Source organism: Marmota marmota, unplaced genomic scaffold (assembly GCF_001458135.2).
Source record: "Marmota marmota marmota unplaced genomic scaffold, marMar, whole genome shotgun sequence".
In the NCBI taxonomy this organism is placed as follows: domain Eukaryota; kingdom Metazoa; phylum Chordata; class Mammalia; order Rodentia; family Sciuridae; genus Marmota; species Marmota marmota.
Genome location: NW_025999990.1, coordinates 19,270,096 through 19,289,991, shown reverse-complemented (window position 1 = coordinate 19,289,991; position 19,896 = coordinate 19,270,096).

Genomic DNA, 19,896 nt, shown 5'->3' with positions numbered 1-19,896 from the left:
CTAGGCTTGTTCTGTCGGTGGTCGCAGTTCTGCCTACTTTGCAGGCACAGGCAGCGGCACTGCCCCTCTGCAGGCCTCTGGGGCTGTTCTGCCAGTGGGTCGCAGGTCCGCCTACCTTGCAGGCGCGGGGGGGGGGGGCGGCTCTACCCTTCCTCAGGCCACTGGGCCTGTTCTGTCTATCGGTTGCAGGTCTGGCCTGCTCTGTGGGTGGTCACAGTTCCATCTACCTTGCCGGCGCAGAGGGAGGGGGCGGCTCTGTCCCTCAGCAGGCCGCTGGGCCTGCTCTGTGGGTGGTCACAGTTCCCTCTCTCATAACATCTTTAAAAACTCATTATATCTCTCAGCCAAATTTCTCTTGCTCTCCAGGACTCCCAAGTGCACCTTCTCTAGGAAATTCCCTTTGTCTGCAGCCTGCGGCCAATGCCCAGTTAGTGCCATGCTGCCTCCCGGAGAGCCCTGTGTTTACCTGTGATTAGGTGGGCAGCGAGTAGACGTCAAAGCTCACGGGTTTACTCCCTCATAGAAACAACTGTCTGGAAGGAGGTGGCCTGGGGCTGGCAGTTCCATAAGGTCACCAGGGACCTTTCCCTCACCTACTTCTTCAACATCCTCACTTGATGATTCTCATCCTCAAGGTCACCCCTTAATCCAAAATGGCAGCTGTACATGCAACCATTTGGTCCCCACTGCACACACCAGGAAAGGCAAAAGATGAAGACTCCCTTTACGTGCTCTTCCAGATGTCCCACAGGCACTTCTACTTGGAACTCCAGGGCTGTCACCTTTATCTGGGTAGCAGATAGGCCTCCCAGCTAAGCCTCAGTCTTCAGTTACTCCTGGAGGAGGAATTGACATAGACAGGCAACCTGGGCTTCCTGATGAGATGCCCTTAAGATACCATCCTAGAATTGCCTGATTGTCTGCGTCACAAAATGTGTTTTCTGCATACTTAGTACAGTGCCCAGGGGGCGGGGGAGACTCGGAAAATGTTATTCTTTTGTGAGGTTTCTTACACACGCATGAATATATTAATCTTAAGTGTATATACCGATGAATCTCCACATATAAATATATCTATATAGCCACCACCCACATCAAGATATAGAACATTTCTAGAAGGCTCCTTCATGTCCCTTCCCAGCGAACTCCTCTCAGAGGTAACCACTGTTCTGATTTCTCTTGCCTCCATTACTTTTGCCTCTTGTTGAACTTCATTTGAAAGAAATCATGACACTCCACATTTTAGCTAAATCAATTAATGGGTTCTAGGATCAGGGACCACTCATTGGAGATTTTCTGTATTAGTTTTCACTTCAAATTGGTTGTTATATAAACTTCCTTTTAGAACACAGGCATGTGCCACCGAAGGGTGTTTCCATCAATGATGGACCACATGTACAGCGGAGCTCTCATAAGATCATGTCACCTGGTGATGTCATCATCATCTTGATTTGTGGAATTACTCTACAACTGCACACAAAGATATTGCCTAGGAACGCCTTTCTTAGAACGTATCCCTGTGGTTAAGAAATGCATGAATGGTACTGTGGCTCATGCCTGTCATCCCAGCAGCTCAGGAGGCTGAGGCAGGAGGATCTCAAGTTCAAAGCCAGCCTCAGCAAAAGGGAGGCACTACGCAACTCAGTGAGACCCTGTCTCTAAATATAATACAAGACAGGGCTGGGGATGTGGCTCAGTGGTTGAGTGCTCCTGAGTTCAATCCCTGGTACCAAAAAAAAAAAAGGAAGAAAGAAATGCGCGCATGTCACGAGTTCATAACTGACATTCCAGAACTGTCATACAGTCCAGTTTCCTCTCCTCTGAATCCCTTTCCACAGTAATGTCCTCTCATCTGTCCTCCTTTCCAAAAGAAATATGCCTTAGACCACAGCTGCAGCCAGCCGTCTGCTGCGGTTCTAGGTGTGCCTGCACGGGGACAGTGAGGGCGGTGGAACATAAACAAAGCTGGAGACGAGATGAGCAGACTCAGGCGGCCATCTGGAACACCTGCCGCCGGCCCAGCGTGAGGCCGCGTGCCAGTCCAAACTGCCCGGCTGAAGACTCCTGCCTCTGCCACCCGCACCATTGGCAGGGAAGCAGCGCCCTGGTTGCCGGCAGTCGGCTCTTTCTCTATTGGCCAGAAACAGAAAAGTGGGCCCCGGCTTTGTTAATCAGGCGCGGCAGGATGTGGCCAGGGCTTGGCAGAGTGCGAGCTGCAGACAAAGGGCTGTCAGAGCAGGTCGGACTGACGGAGGGGTTGTCTTTGTAGCAGAAGCAGAGCTGTCCCTCCCCGAGGGAGCTGTTCCCCGTTCTTCCTGGGAACCACCCCAGAAAGTCTGTCCTGCCACGTGTCAGGCTTTGGCCCCTATCAGGAAGTTGACAGGCACAAAGGGGAGGTAGGGGAGGAGCAAGGGGAGGTCCGGAGGGGCCACCACAGCCAGGATGCCATCCCACCCACGGGGAACGCAGACGTGTGGGAATGGTGGCATTGGAACCAGGTGCCATCGTCCCTCTCCCCATCAGCTTGAGGCACAGCACCCCACCCAACAGGTCCCCAGGGAATGGGGCTCAAGGCCAGTGCCAGAGGATCCAGGTGATTGTTGGACATCTGAAAATGTCCCCTGCGAGCCCTCTCAGAAAGTTCTAGCCACACACTCCCATAGGAACAGCGACTCCCTGTAAGGAACGACCCCCTCCCTGCTCTGAGTCCAATCTCGGATCTGGGAGAGGGACCAGCAAGTGTGGACCGACCTCCAGGTGGACTGGATTCACAGCCTCCAAGTCGAAAATCACACAGCTCAGAGCAGACCGCGAAGCTCTCGGGATGTACTTCTTTGCCGTCTGTCCTGTTTGGGTCTACCTGTCCTGGGGTCTCCCTAGTGCCCGGAAAGCAGAGCCGAGGACCAATGCTTACATGCAAGTACCCTATGGGAGGAGGTGATTTCAGGAAGTGAAAGCCGGGACAGGGGAGAAAAGCAGAGCAGGAGGAAGCATGGACACCAGGGTCCACTATGGATTTGGTCTAGGTAACTTGGCTGGCCGCACGGGTCCTCTGGGAATCCTATGAAACACACCCAGGATGGTCCCTCTGGGAGACGGGGGACAGCACCCGTTTACTGGTGTCTGGCCCCATAAATCAGTTTTGCCTTGTGGGGGTGGGTGTTGGCTCACCTGCACTTCCCAACTGCACAGGCAGGAGGGCACTGGGTGAGTTGCCAGGAGCCCCACAGGGCAGCACCGAGCAACCTCGGGACGGGATGTGAGAGGGACAAGCAGGACCATCCTGCAGAGCCCCAGCTTTATACACAATGTCACTTAAAAATGTACCTGTGAAATGTACAGATTTCACAGGTCCACCCAGTGATCCCTCGATGACATTCTGGAGTGGACAATAGATAAGTGCCTACTGTCCTATCAATACACGGGAAGAATTTTTGCAGTGTCTTCCTGTTCATTCCTGTGGAACCCGCCTTTCCTGACTAATCATCTCTCTCACTGAGCAAAAGTAGCAACGCTGTTATTACCCACAGGGCCACAGCTCCTCAGATCCGGGTGTATCCAAACACTGTAGACCTAGCGCCAGCACTTAACGCCGGTGACGGTGACATCACAGCTCAGGATGCTGCGTCATCTTTTCAGTTGCCTGCGAATCTTGGCTTCCAGTGATCCAGAGGCTGTTAGTGGCTTCACTGATGATGGATGACCACAAACTCGAGTCTTGCCAGGGTGTGCAGGAGACTGTGACGGTGACCCATTTTCAGGACATACATGTGAAACTTACCCTTTTGAACTTTATAAACTCAGAACAGCGCGTCTTCCAGCCAGGAGTCCCTTGCACTCTTGGGCTACAATCACTGCATCCTAGAAGGTGGTCTCTCTAGGGGGGTTTCACCCCCGCCTGCCACATCCAGCCATCAAAAGGGCCGGTAGGCAAAAGGCCTGCAGGGAGAGCCAGAGAGCAGAGTTTCCACAAGGAGGCCCGAGCAGGGAGACCAGGATGTTACCATGTGGATCAGAAGGACCTCTTGGAGGCAAGGGCATGATGGTCTTTGGGTGACATCTCCATAGGCCATCTCCACAGGGTTGCCTTGACCTCAATGGAATTAGGCCCTGGGTCAACCCACACAGGCTCAAGAGGTGGAACTCCTTCTGACGTCCAGTTGACCCTTGCATGGTGTGTATTTGTGCACGTGTGTGTGTGTGTGTGTGTGCGCGTACACCTTGGGAGAAACTGGGCCCAGGTCCAGGCAGGTCACAGTTCATGTTTAGCAATTCTTAGAAACTTCCAAAGAAGGAGTGGGGAGAGGTTGGCAGATCTCGAGATCCAGCTTAGCTGTGGGGGTCCCACCTGCTTTGACCCAGGACCCTGGGTATTCAGTACAGGTCTGAGGTGACACACTGTTGGGTGGGCCCTGTCACAAGCCGGTTGGAGCCCCTTTCTCTTCACCCCAGAAATGGCTAGCAGCGAGGCGTAGAAGACCTGTAATGGCAGGTAAGAGGGTCTGACTCACTCTCCAGCAAGACTGCGGACTCCTGAGGATAGGGCTGCGTCTTCTGAGCACAAAGAACTCAGCTGAGAGGGTTAAACAAGCCCTTGGACAATGAGCTGAATATCCTTCTCCCTACTGTTGCTTCCGATTGGGAACTTTTCCCCCACATATTTTATTGGTGCCTTGTAGTTGTGCATATGGTGGGGTTTGTTGTTACACATTTGTACATGTGTATATATAACAATATAATTTGTCTGATATCATTTCCCATTATTTCCCCTTCCCTCCCCTCCTCCCTCCCCCTCGTCCCTTTGTTCTGCTCTATTGATCACCCATCGATCCTCATGAGATCCCCCACCTCCAACTCCTACCTTTCCTTTTTCCTCTCTGGCTTCCACATAGGAGAGAAAACACACCACCCTTGACCTTCTGAGTTTGGCTTATTTTGCTTAACACAATGTTCTCAAGTCCCATCCATTTTGCTGCAAATGACATAATTTTATTCTTCTTTATGGCTGAATAAAACTCCATTGTGTATACACACCACATTTTCTTTATTCATTTGTTCATTGATGGACCTGGGCTGGTGCCACAGTGGCTGCTGTGACCTGTGCTGCTATAAACGTGTGTGTGCAGGTATCACTGTAGGATGGTGGCTTTGATTCTTCGGGACAAATGCTGAGGAGTGGCATAGCTGGGTCATCACAGGGTCTGGAACTTTTACAGTAGGTGAGGCTGATGGCAGTTAAAGCCACTCTGAAAGGGAGACTCAGGATGTCACACTACTTTGGTGTCTAGAAAGACTCTTGAGAAAAATGACAGCACTTTTTCCTGTGTTTACGAGAAAAGAAAATCAGTAAGTTGATTTCGCCAACTGAAATGAGATATAAAATGCCAATACTACTGATAAGGCTAATGCAGAGGTCTATCATCTAAGAATCATCTCTAATCACAGTGTTGGAGATCTCCAGCTCTGAGCTTCTCAAGCCTGGCTTCCCATGAGGAGCTCCTGAGAAGATTTTACACTTATTTTATTTTCATTACTAGGGATTGAACCCAGAGGTAGTTAACCACTGAACTACATTCCCAGCCCTTTAAAATTTTTTTTTCCTTTGGTTTTCTTTTTCTATTTTTTGTATTAGGAATTGAACCCAAGGGCACTTAACCACTGAACCACATTCCCAGCCCTTTTGTATTTTTATTTAGAGACAGGGTTTTGCTCAATTGCTTAGGGCCTCACCAAGTTGCTGGCTTTGAATTTGCAATCCTCCTGTCTCGCCTGCCAAGATGCTGGGATTATAGATGGGGATTACAGGTGTATGCCACCACACTCTGCTAATTTTTTTTTTAAATCTTGAGATAGGGTCTTGCTAAATGACTGAGTCTGGCCTTGAATTTGCAATCCTCTAATCTTAACTTCCCAAATTGCTGGAATTACTAGCGTGGGCCACCATGCATGGCTCCTAGGGAGCTTTTAAAATACACTGACTCCTTGACTTTGCCCTCAAATATTTGGATTTAACTGGTCTCTGTCGGATCTTGGACACTGTATTTTTTTAAGCTCTCTAGATGATTCCAGTGGACATCTGGGATGGAGGACTGCTGACCTAGTCCCTCCTGGCCCCTCTCCTGACTTTATTCATGAGACGATGAGATCTAGGGGAAGAAAAGAGGAGTTGTGCAGGGTCCCAAAGCCCAGTGGCCTTGGGGGTTCAGGTGGCCAAGCCAGCTTGAGACCCTCAGCTCCTGATTCCTGTTTGGATGGTTTCTTCTTCTCCACAGCTGTGAGTGAGGGTGGCAAGGCTCTTTCTGGGTGTAGCCTCTGCTGGAGGAGAGAAGGGGAGAGAGACCGAGGGTGCTGAATGATTGAGGAGAGAAGAGGAAGAAGGTAGCTGGGTGCAGAGGCCATGGTCAAGGTTGCCCCACTTTCCAAGAGTAGAAGGCAACCACTTCACCATCCTGCACGGCTTCCCCCAGAGGAGGAAGAAAGGAGTCTCATCCTAAGGTTACACTCCGTGGTCATTGTCACAGCCTCCCTTGTTCCCAGCTTTATGTCACTGTGAATGTGACCACAGTCCCCAAACCCAGGTACGATTCCCAGCTGCGCTGGGCTTGAACTGCTGCTTTACCCTGCCCAGGGAAAACTGCAGCTGACACAAAAACAGCCACTCCCGGGGGACGGTCATGCTGAAAGGGCCCTGTGTCTTAGAGGCTGCACAAAATACCCAATTATCCCCTGACTCCCCCAGGGAGAGAATGGAGAGGTGAGGGCTTTGAAAAGCCAGCGTCCCTCGGGGTTCCATTAGGGGGAGCCTCACACAGGCACCATTCTCCTGACAGCCCAGAAGGTCACTGGGACACAGGGACACAGAGGCAGCTCTTTGGGACTGGGAGAACAGCCTCCCTCCCTGTCCCAGCCCAACCAGGGAACCCCAGCTTTCCTTCTTAGCTACAGAAAGGAAGGCAGAGGGAGCTGATGTTGAAACTGAACATCACAGAGATGATTTCCATCCCACTCCACTGGGGCTCTGCACAAAAGCACCGGAAGTCCAAGCCAGGACGTCCTGCTCTTGCCCAAGCCAGGACGTCCTGCTCTTGCCCAGGCTTGCTCTGGGCTCTGCGAACCCCTTCCAGTTGCTCCTGCCCCACGGTCCCACTTGGTGTCCTCTCAGCAGGCTGACCATCTCCCCCTCCACCTGGGGCTGTCCCCTCTGCTGCATTACTGTGTCCTCTCTGCCACATTAACTAGTTCTCGAAGGCAGGCAGCCCCCCAGCTATTAACACAGTTCTGGGCTCACAATACATCCAACTCCATAAATATTTGCAGAGTTGATTAGCAGATATTTGGAGATAACGACATTTCCTCATCTCCAAAGTTGAATCTCTGGGCTTTTATTTCACTCCAAGAATTATTTAAGTTTTAACATAAAAAGCATTTATTCCTAAATTCCACGAGTACTTCCTGGAAGGAGTGTCTTCCAGGAGTTAAGTGTATGGAGTCCTGATGTCTGAATTTAGAGCTCCATTTCCAGCCCTTCCTACCTGGGTCACTCTGGGCAATTCATTTAGCCTTTCTAATCCTGTAAGTCCCCATCTGTAAAACAGAGATAATATTAGTGCTAGATTCTCCATCTGTTGTGACAATTAAATGATCCAATGCTGGTAATATACTTAATATGCTGTCCGGCACATAGTAAGTGCTAGATAAAAGCAAGATATTATTATTTATTGAGCCCCTACATCTTTGGGCCCAGGTTCTGGGCCCACGGAAGAGAATAAAGCAAATGTATGATTTTAAGACTTGTAATCTATGGGGAGCAGTCTTATAGAGCCCACAAACTGCAGGGCCCTAATTGGAATACAGAGACACAGACAGGGTATTTTAGGGAGGGAAGAGCAAGAAGCCCAATCAGATTCCAGGAGGAAGGGATGGCTGAGTGTCGGATGCACAGAGGACTAGAGGTGGATGGGGTGGCAGTGCAGCAATGGAAACGGCATGAACCGGGGGAAAGAAACCGATCAAGCCCCTGTGTGGGGATGGGGAATTGGCGGTTTGATGTTGCCGGAAGAAACAGAAGTCAGGAAGCAGCATGACGCTGGGCCGTTCTCTTCTTTCCCTTCTCACTGGAGTTGGTCCGCAGAAGTGCCTCAGAGTGAGAGATGCAGGACGGAATACTTCCTCTGTGTCTGCCACCCATTCCCTCTATGAAGCTCGTACCTGAAGGATGAGGCGGAACCCACAGATGGAATCTACCCGGGACCTGAGACCATGCACTTGGCATTGTGTTCCATGCAAGCCCTGCACCAGGACACAGCCTGTAAAACACAATGGGGGCCCTCAATTCACAGAGCCTCTTGCCTGGGATTGCCACCCCCAACCAGGAACCCTGCTGGCCAAAGCCCTGGTGGAGGATCCATGCAAAGGCAAGCCTCCTGTCTCCCTGCATGCTCAGAGACCAGTGCAATGGTCACCTATCCTGGTCACTGTAGACCTCTCCACACACCACACTGAGGGATGAATTCACCAAGTTGGAGGACCCACACTATAGGAATGCCCTTTTATAATCTTATGCAGGGGGCGGGGCCATGCTTGCAAGCCAGGATCTGCCCTCATTACCATATAAGAAAATGGTCCAGCACCCAGGTCATACGCTTCTGGTCCTATTATACACTGCATCCTGAGGTCAGCCACTGCCAACAGGAGCGATGGATACACAGAGGTGTAAAAGAAGACAACCACACCTTTACCCTGAAGCATCAGACATTCCTGAGTCGGAATTCAGGCTCCACCTCTTACAAACTCCACAAATTAATGACCTCTCCACATCTTGGTTTCCTCCTTTGCAAAATGGACATGATAAGAATAGCAATCACACAGGAGTCTTATGGGGATTCCATGAAATCATGCATGTAAAAAAATGTGGCACATATTATATATGCAACAGAGGTTAACTGCTATTATTGATAATATGACTGCTATTACAAGGTTTAGTGCTATAATCCAATTCATGAGTTTCATTCTGTGCCAGGTACTTCAGTAGGTATTGGAGATACTAAGGCAAATTAGCCATGGCACTTATCCTCAGGGGTACATAGTCAGTGGTGGAAGGAGATAAATAAAGGAAAAGATATCACAAATCCAGGCATAAGTACTATGGTGGAGGGAAGTACAGGAGATGTCAGAACTCAGAAGGAGTTGAAACCAGGGTAGGGGAGGGAAGGGGCAGGCAGTTAATGAATGCAGCTTGTAGACTGAATCCTAGAGAGTGCAGAGGACAAAACCAGGAAAGGATTAGGGAAATCCGGGCATGATGGCACACTCCTGTAATCCCAGTGGCTTGGGAGACTGAGGCAGGAGGATCATGCATTCAAAGCCAGCCTCGGCAACTTAGTGAGGCTTTAAGCAACTTAGAAAGACCCCATCTCTAAATAAAATATAAAAAGGACTGTGGCTGTGGCTCTGGGTTCAAATCCCAATATCCCCCCCCCCAAAAAAAAAGGCTAGGGAAAAATGAACAATAGCTCAAGGAGAATGTTCTAGGTAGTGAGAATGAGGACATGATTAAGTCTACTGGCAAGTCTAGCTCACAGGCTATCCTGCCAATAAAAGAAAAATGTGGTTCGGTCAGCAGGATGCCTTCTGATTCAAAGACGGTGCCAGAGTAGCAGTTTCTATGCTCTATTAATGACCGTTGCCCACCAGACATCCACATTCCCCTTCTTCCTCACTAACACGACTCCGTGGGGCCGAGCGTGACAAATGGCCAGATAAAAATCCACTTCCCAGCCTCTCTTGCAAATGGGGACTTGCCAATGAACTGTGTGTGTGAATTCTTTCTGGATTTTTCATAATAAACAACTCAAACATGTACAAAAGTACAGAAGCTAGTGTCAGAGCCTCCATGGGCCTTCACAGAGTCGTAATAGCGATGGACACTTGGCCATTCTTGTTTCATCCATCCTTCCACCTGGGGTTTCTTTTTCCTTCCAGACTAATGTAAAGCAAAGGCCAGATGTTATATCATCTCCACTCATAAATAATTCAGTGCATCTCTCCAAGAGATGAAAACTGTCTTTATAATATGACCAACCACAATACCAGTATCATACCCAGCAGAGTCAACAATTCCTTACGATTATCTAACACGCAGTCTGTGTTCAGTGGAGAAGTCTCCTTCATGGGACTAGCTTGGCAGGGGACGGGTGTCCCTCTGCCCTTCTTCCCATCCCTCTACTGTTACATGATATTCCAAGGGCAGAGCTCAAGTCACCACTGGATGACCATGAGCCAAGCTCAAGGGCAGAAGCCACACCCTGGGGAAGGTAAAGCTGGAAGATAGAAGCAGCTGGATCCTGTCACACATGGGGCCAGCACCTAACCTGAGACCACTGGGCTGCATTCTCTCTTGGTCTCTTTTTCTTTCTTTCCTTTTTTTGCCACTGGGGATTGAACTCAGGGGCTCTCGACCACTGAGCCCCACCCCCAGCCCTATTTTGTATTTTATTCAGAGACAGGGTCTCACTGAGTTGCTAAGTGCCTCACTGTTGCTGAGGCTGGCTTTGAACTTGCACTTCTCCTGCCTCAGCCTCCCGAGCAGCTTGGGATTACAGGTGTGTGACACTGTGCAACAAAGAAAAATTAATAGATTGTATTTTTGAACACTTTTAGATTTGTAGGAAAATTAAGCAGAAAGTACAGAGTTCCCCAACTCCCTCTTGCCAGCCCCCACAGTTTCCCGTGTATTAACATCATGCATTTATGTGGTGCATTTGTTATAATTGGTGAGCCAATACTGATGCATTACTATTTACTAATATCTATGGTTCTTGTCAGGGTCTACTCTTGGCATATTCTATGGGTTTTGACAAACGTATGACAGCAAGTGCTCACCGTTACAGTATCATACAGTGTCCCAAAATCCTCTGGACCATGCCTACCTGTCCCACACACCTCTGTGTGTATGTTTATATGTGCATGAGTGCGTGCACACATGCCTGTGTGTGTATGTGTGCATGTGCGTATATATGTGTGTGTGTGTGGGGGGGGGGTATTGGGAGTCAAACACAACCATTAGCATTTTTACTAATTTTATAGTTTTGCCTTTTCCAGAAAGTTGTATTCCAGAATTATATAGTATGTAACTGTTTTAGATGGGCTTTTTTCACTTAGCAATATACATTACAGGCCTTTGGTGTCTTTTTTGTGATTTGGTAACTTTTTTTTTTTTTGCTGAGTAACATCCCATTGTCTGGATTCGATACAGTTTGTTTATCCACTCACCTACTGAGAGACATCTTGGTTGCTTCCAAGTTTTGGCAATTACACTGTAAATATTTGCAAGCAGGTTTTTCTGTGGACCTAAGTTTTCAACTCATTTGAGCATCTACTAAGGAGCCCGATGACTTGATTGTAAGGTGAGAGTACGCTGAGTTCCATAAGAAGCTGCCAAACTTGTTTTGTGTATGTGAGAAGAAATTTTTTTTTAATCTTTTTTAAAGCCACTATAATTTGGATCTCTGATATGGGCAGCAAACTAACAATTCCTAACTGGTACGGTAGGAGTGTGCTTACTGCATGCTGATTGACTGGACAGAAATCCTCCACCAACACACCACATATGTTTATCATCTCAATCAAACAGCCAGAAGAAAGTGCTCCTTCAGTTATATTATTATCCACCGGCATTTCTTCTTTCTTGTAAGATCAGGAGAGATTGTCAAATGTGAAACAAATCTATGTCGCTCCCCTAGTCTAGCTAGCTCTTTTAGCATTAGCAAGACAAGGGAGGTTGGGCGGGTCTTGTTATTTATGCCTTGTTAAGGCGTCTTCATCAATTACTTCTTGAAAACCTTTGGTTTAATAATCTGTTCCACCTGCCTTGGCATTTCTCTGGTCTTTATGATTTCACCAAGATTGAGTGCGGTGGTTTGAGAGTTGAACCAGCAAAGTCTTTCCTAGCTGGGATTCTTGAATGCTGAAGTGAGCAAATATTCCCCACTATCATTACCCAGTAATCAAAATCATTTTAGCAACTTGATTTGGCCTCATGCTGAGCCATAGATGTGTTCTGGGGGAGCTATATATACATCATATTGTTATAAATTAATTCCTATTTTAAATGAACAGGGAAGCTCATCACAGAAGTGGATAATCCAGTGAATCCTTTTATAAAGCAAATAATTCCATTATATGAATAATCACCCTCTAATTTAGTTCTTTATGAATACGAAACATTCAGATATTGACGGTTTTCGTTTTTTCTTACATATGGAAATTATAACTGAATGTTTGGTTGACTCAGTTCCTTTCTTCTTCCTTAACATCAATAAATCTCCTCCACCTCTTCCTCCTCCTTCCTCTTCCTCTTGTTTTCCTTTTTCTTCTTCTTTATTGTTGCTTGCTGTCACTAGCAGAAAGTGATGAAATTTTAAAAATATAGAACAGTGTAGTTAGAGATTGTCCACTCCATCCATAAGAAGGCTTTATCTGTGCTGAGGAGTCTATAGTTTCAGTGTCCACCTCCATAATGATTAACTTGCCATTTGATCTTGGGCAACTCAGCAATTACATAAGTCTCTGTGTGTCAGTTTATTCATATGTAAAATAGGAATGATGATCATGTATTACTCATTGGGTTGCTTTGATGATCACATGAGATAACGTGGAGTACTATGTGCTCAGTTTATGTCAGTTACTGTGACTGTGATTAGTATAGTACTATCATTAATGGTGGGCTTAGAAGGCCCTCCCCTTAAAACACAATAAATGCCTCACCCCCATAAAGATGACTGCTATCCAGGACAAACAAATGGAAAATAACAAGCATTGGAAAGAATGTGGAGATATTGGAACACTTTTGCACAGTTGTAGGGATGTGAAATGGGGTAATCACTATGGAAAACAGGATACGTTTCCCTCAAAAAGCTAAAAATAGAATTACCATATAATCCAGCTATGCCATTTCTGAGCACAAATCCAAAAGAATAAACAACGGGAGTTCAAGGAGCTAGTTCTATGTTCACAATAGTCAATAGGTAGAACAACCCAAGTGTCCATCAATGTGTAAGTGGATAAAAAAAAAATATGCCATGTACATACATTGGAATATTATTCAACCTTACAAAAGGAAATTCTGACCACATGCTAAAACATGGGTGAATCTTCAGAAAGCTGTGTCAAGTGAAATAAAACAGGTACCAAAGGACAGATCCTCTATGGTTTCCACCTTTGTGAGGCTCCCATAGAAGTCAACCCCACAAAGAGAGGAGCTGCGCAGGGGCTGGGGCAGGGGAGGCTGGGGAATTTCTATTTCATGGACACAGTTTCAATTTTATAAAATGAAGAGTTCTGGGGGAGATGGATGGTGGTTGATAGTAGCACAACAACGTGAAAGTGGTTAGGCAACAGCTGCACCCTTAAAATGGTTAAGATGCTCCATGTTTATGTTACGCAGAAATAAGCACAAATTTTTTTTAAATGTTAAAATAACTGTTTTTCCAGAATTAGGGATTTTTCTACACCTAGGAAACGGGAACATTCCAGGTGGAAGGAGCTAGCAGGGGAGGTAGAGCGACAGTGTAGACCAGCTAGAATGTTCTGGAGGGGAATTGAGTTCTCTCTCCCTTCCCACCGCTGATGGGTGGGCCACTCAGACAGTGATTGCATTTCGCCAGGATCCCTCCAGCTAATTCCAGGGCTGAGTGGCTTCCTCAAGCACAGCCTGGGTTAAGATAACCACAGCTTCCAGAGATGGGCCCTGCCCAAGAAGCTGGCATTCAAAAATTATAACCCAGTTGAGAGCAGAAGGGTTCACTGGTGCCAGCTTAGTAATTAAATTACAAGGTGATTATTAGTCTGCTCAGGCAGGAAGATCACATCAGAGTACTATAAGTAGCCTAAGACTAAAACACTTCCCAGAAAAAAAAAATTACCTGTAACTAAATTAATACCATTTTCTACCAATTATAGATGCCCTCTAGTGACTATGAGGTTGCCATGGTGACATGCCCACTGAAAGGGTATGCTGGATAAGACCTACAATAAAGGATAGCAGAAAGGGACTCTTCCACATCTTTTCCCTGGGTCAAACCAAAACTGTTTTCTAGGGGTGTGGAGGGAGGGGACAGGAGAATTGTCACTAGCCTGCTTCCCCTCTCTTCTGCTGCCCTGTCAGAGGTTCTGGGCTGGTTGACCATTTCTGCCACTGCCCTACAAGGAGCTCAGCAGCCTTGGCCTGTCCCCTACATGGCTCTCTTCCCCTGGGATGGGCTCCCATTCCACGTCAGCCAAAAGGCATCTTTCCTAATTTTTCTGCAAACTTCCTTACCTCCTCCTCCAAGCCGCCTCTCTTGACCCACTGGTAGCTCCGAGCTCTCAGACCAGATTCCATTCCATCGTTTTCATTGGCACAAAAATACACGCAAAGGCTTCTGCGTGCCCCCTTCACTCAAGTGCCGAACTGATGAAGATGAGAGAACTCCTGCAGGTGACGGAACGCCTGAGCCACACCGACACCCCTCCGCTGGCACGTGCCAGAGAGAAGGCTGGGGGGGGCAGAACTTGGGGATCAGATCTGAAGTGAGCTGCTATTTAAAGAAACCATGCTTACTCCTTTTGTAAAAGGAACAGCCATCTCAAAGTGACTTCGGTGCCAACTTCTGCTTTCCTGTGGTAGGTGCCTATTAGGACAGGAAACCCACCTTCAGTCCTTTCTGGAATAAGCAGAGTATCAGCAAATCTGATAATCAGCATCGTCGAAACAGAAACAGAGCTGGGGTGTGCCTGGGTTCTGCGCGTGTGAGGGGAGGTGAGAGGTCAGCTCCTCATCCACTGAACCCCCAGAGGTCGAGCTGAGAGCGGGGACAGGGGTGGGAAGGCACTGGGAGCTGTGCTGAGGCCAGGAGGGGGTCACGTGGCTGGGCCACACTGTACTGTTCGTCAGAATGACCACTTATCAGCAAACTGACTTCACCTCCTGAGGTCACAGAATAAAGCATAACTGGTCCGATTTTTTTCTTCTCCTTCCCACGCAGTCTGTGCCTGGTACAACAACAAAAATAACCAAAAGATAAAACCTAGCCTGACTATGTGCTAAGTGCTTTAGACTATCTCCTTCGATCCTCAGAGGAACCTGCTGCGATATGTTCCACTATTTCCCAGGTCCATAGAGGAAATGGTCACAGAGTGATTAGGTTGCCCAAGGTCAAGTGGTTATAAAGATGAAGGCAAGATTCAGCTCCTGGGCTGCTGGAGTCCAGTCTGGAGCCAGCTGCACTCCCTTTCTGGCTGGCCAGACTGCTCCTCCCTGTGCTCTTCCCCCTGGCCTACTAGTTCCCCGCCCTCAGCCCCTGCTCACCCCAGCACATTCTGTGGCCAAAGCTTGGCTCTGCCTGCCCGTCCTGCGGATCTAACCCTGACACCGTAGCTTCTACGGTTGCTTTTTCCCTGAATAATCACTGTCTGTGTTATATATCCGGCTTGCTTCGCATTTGAATCTTAGACTGCCATTTCTGTTTAAAAATGCATCTGTCATTTGGGCATGGTGGTGCAAACCTGTAATCCCAGCTGCTCAGGAGGCTGAGTTTAGGAGGCCAATTTAAGGAAATCTTGTCTCAATGAAATTTAAAAAGGACTGGGGATGTAGCTTAGTGGTAGAGTGCCCCTTGGTTCAACCCACAGTACCACAAAATAGTAACAACAAATGATAATAATAATAAAATACATCTGTCTTCTGAAATACCCTATGAGGTTCCTAAGCATAAATTAATGCCATTTTTTTTTTTTATGTACTGGTCATTCATGATCTCTTAAGAGTAAATGGGTTGTGTGCACTTCATAAGTACTAAGACTAAAAAAAAAAAAAAGTTATTTAAGTGATTTTTCAAATGTCTATAAAGACCTTTCAATAACACAGAAATAAATGTGGTTTTGATTTTATTAAGTAGGATGCAAAACTCATAAGCAATGCTATCTATTATAATTATACATAGTAAGTCACTTGTCTAAAATTTTTAAAAGTTAAAAATACTAGGTGGTAAATAAGTCAAGACAGACATAAAAACTTACTCAGATTTAGCTGGCTCTATCATCATTATTTCCTGAAATCATTTTCATTATTAAAAATTAGGAAGTTTGACAAACATTCAAATTTCAGAGTTTGGTGTGTGGGCCCCAGATGTGTATGCTGTCAAATCTGTCATGGGGTGGGGGGAGGGGCAGAAAGAACATTGTGATATTGACTTTTATGTTAAAAATAGACAAAAAGTAAACTTCCCTAAGACCAAAAGGACATTTGAATCACTAATCTGTAAAAAAAAAAAAAAATAGAATTTTAAGAACATTTATATCATCCTAGAACATCATTTAAAATGCTTCTATTGGTGAACATATTAAAAAATAAATGAATAATAGGTAAGAAAATATATTGTGGGATTAAATCCTTTTTGACAGATAAAGTAGATGAAGAGGATCACTGTTCTATGGCATAGAATCATCTGAGTCATCAAATATGCATAAACTTACACACACACACCCCTTTGAAGCCTTAATTTAAAAGAAAAAGACACCTTATTACTAAGGCACTAGTGAGAAATAACAGTGTCCCCAGCTTCCTACACTGAAGGAGAGGTGTTTGCTGGGAGTCAGAGAAGCATACCCTGATGTCTGAGATGAGGGCTGTGGCTAAGCTTGCTGGCTCAGAGGCCCACACCACCTACCTTCTGGCTGTGTGCCCCAAAGCAAATTCTTTACCCTCTCTAGCCTCAGATTCTCCCCCAGTGTCAACTAAATGAGAAAAAGCACAAAAAGTGTTTCTCTTTCAGCCTGGCACATGGTAATTGCTCGATTAATATATTTTCTACTTTCTTTGAAAGGGGATCTAGAGGTTGCAGATGGTTCAAGGCAAAATTATTTTGTAGATATTTCAGAATAAGACTTTAGCAGACAGAAATTAAAAACCGGTTGAAGAGGGAGAATGTAAGACAAAAGAGGGAAGACATTTTTAGGAGGAGAGTCCTACCTGGAGGGTTTACAAAGGACTGACTCCTCTCCCCGTGCTCGGTCTCTTTCAGGCAGTTCTAGATGTGGGTCTTTGAATGATGAAGAATAGAAACCCACTCAACCTAGCACAAGTGAAAGGCAAAGATGAGGCTATAAGGACACGGGACAATCAGGGATTCGAGAAAGGCTCAGTCAAGCAGCCAGTGACTAAGAACTGGAAAAGTTAGGAACCAAGCTGCCCTAGACATCTCCCCCGACCTGCATCCTTCTGCTCCAGATCCCTGAACTGCTTCTTCCTCTTGCACCTGGCCCATCTGTCCAAAAGCCTAGGCCCATCACCAAGGAGCAGAAGTTGTCAGTCTCCTTCTTCAGATTTTTGCAAGAGTGAATCTGATTGGTTCAGATAGAGAGAGCCAGGCCAGCCTAGCCAATGGGGCCTTTGGATCAGGGGTATAGGGCAGGTCAGTTTAGCCTTGGTTACCTCTCCTGAGGTGAGGGATTCCATTTTTCTGGAGTATGGCCTGGAAACAAGGACACTTGTGTCTTGGAGAGATGTGGAGTGTATCTTTTTCCACGCCCCTCCAGGGACAAGGCTTTGGATGGCTCTCAGGCCACTGGCCTGTGAGTTCTGACCTTTAACTCCAAGGGACCTGAGGAATGTCCGATGACTCACAGCCTTCAGACTTACTGTCCTTGAATGTTGCCAGACAAGATCTGCTTGCTTCATGTTCGTGGACTTTAGGGCTTTGTTTAATGAATATCACAAACCCTGCTCCACTGGAATGAAACAGCTTAAAATTCATCTTTGGGGCTTCTCAATGTCACAGCTTGTTTTGCCAGTGAGACTGACAACTTCTTGAAAGGAGAATTTCAGACTTGGAGATAATCTTAGAGATGAGAGTCTCAGTATCTCATTTTACAGGTGTGGAAACTGAGGCCAGAGGGAGGACATACAGCACCGCAGGACAGGGGCAGGTGGAACCTGGGACCCCATAGGTGCCTGGCCACCCCTCATGCATGGCCTGCTCCCCGTGAACACCCCTTGGTTTATTTCTCATTTCACTTTTTCTTTCCTTAAGCTTATCCTTCTCTCTTTATGGCCCTTCCTCCACCACCCATGTCACCTTCCACAGTCACTTTGCATCTGCCTTTCGGGCAATGGTCTTTGAGGTTGTACAGTGGAAGCTGAGAGGAGGCATGGGTGAAATTTAACCTGGTTCTATGGCACTGTTATCTCTCTAGGCCGACACCACAGTAACACAGCACTGCTGGGAGCCATTAGCCAAGTAGGTATGACAATTTCCTTGCCAGCGTACCCCATGTTGCTGACATTTTGCAGTGACATTGAATGTAGTTGACCTTGCTCAAGGACCAGGGCAGATTAGGGTGTTCCCGGTTTAACATAATCGTGTTTAGGGCGTTCCCAGTTTAGGTTCCAGGTTTAAGATTATTCCTGCTGGGAATAGGGCGTATCCTGCTGCCTAAGTTCCCCTTGAGTTCTCAGGGATTCAGAGTATATTTTGGAAGACAGATGCCCAGAGAGGTGAATTTGGGAGAGAACGTGGATTTGGGCAGAGAACGTGGATTTCCCCAGAACGTGTCTGTATACGGCTGGTGTGAGTTCGGGAATAAAGAGTTGCTGTTTGAATCTACAAGCTGTGTGGTGGCTCGTGATTTTGTGCCCAGCCAGACTGCGGCATTTGGTGGCCCGTACGGGGAACTTCTGAAGCTTAGAGGTAAGTGAAATTTCTCGCTCTTGAGGAAGAGAGAAAGAATGGGTGAACATTTCAAAAAACAATGTGTTATTGTTTTGATTTATTTTGTTTTTATTTCAAGTTGCCTGTTCCTAGAACTTTCTCAGGCAAACTGGGGAAAATGGTTGACTCAAGGTTTGAAGTTGTTCGCCTCCGAGCAAGAGAAATTGTTAGAGGAAGGAGGCACCCCAGTGAGACCAAGAACAATTAGGACGTATGTTGATACAATACAAAAATGTAGCCCATGGCTTTTTAAAGACGAGTTATTAAGTATATCAATGGGACCATCATGGTATCCTGTAGAAGGATTTTTCTTCAACAAGAAAGAGATGGCTAGTTCTGTTTACTATATTTGTCTAAGATCTTGGTTTTTACAGACATCTGATTAATTTACAAAGCTAAAGTGTTAAAATATCAACCACTAAATATAAAATCAAGTACTCTTTACTTATTAAGTTCCATAAGGTAATATATTTAAACATTATGTGTGTTTTCATAAATTGGTAAATGGAAAAATGTTTAATATTGCTTTGTGTCTGTGTCTTTGCTAAAACAAGGTTACTAAGTGTTAAGATTCTATCATGTGTAATTTATATACAAAGAGTAGAAAAATTTTCAGTTGGGTTTCAATTATAGTATTATAGTATCATAAAAAACATGAAAGTCTTTCATCTTATTAAAGTGGAGTAATTTGTCTAAATCAGAAATTTTATAAGAGTTGTTTCAAAATGTGAATTTATAAAAAGGGTTAACGGTTAAAAAAGAGAGAAAAAGATTCAAGATGTGGAAATATATTTTAATATAAAAGGTTAAAGGAAAAAGAAATGTTTCTAGATGAGATAATCTCTGTGTGGTAAAGTAAAAAGTTGTAAAATGCCATTTAAAAAGATTTTGAGGAAACTAGACTTACTTTAAAAGCTTGAGAAAGGAAGAAAGAAGAAAAAGATATTTGTACATGGCAGATTGAGACAAAGCTTCTCAATGGAGTTAAAAAAAAAAAAAGGCCTTTGGTTGAAGGGCAGCCATGTAAACTAACATTAAAGCGATTTAAACAGAATCTAAGCCTCGTTTAAAAGAGTGAAGTTGTAGGTGGTGAAAAAGTACATTTAAAAGTACAGTATAGATGATAATTAAAAGGCTTTAAAAGGTTAAA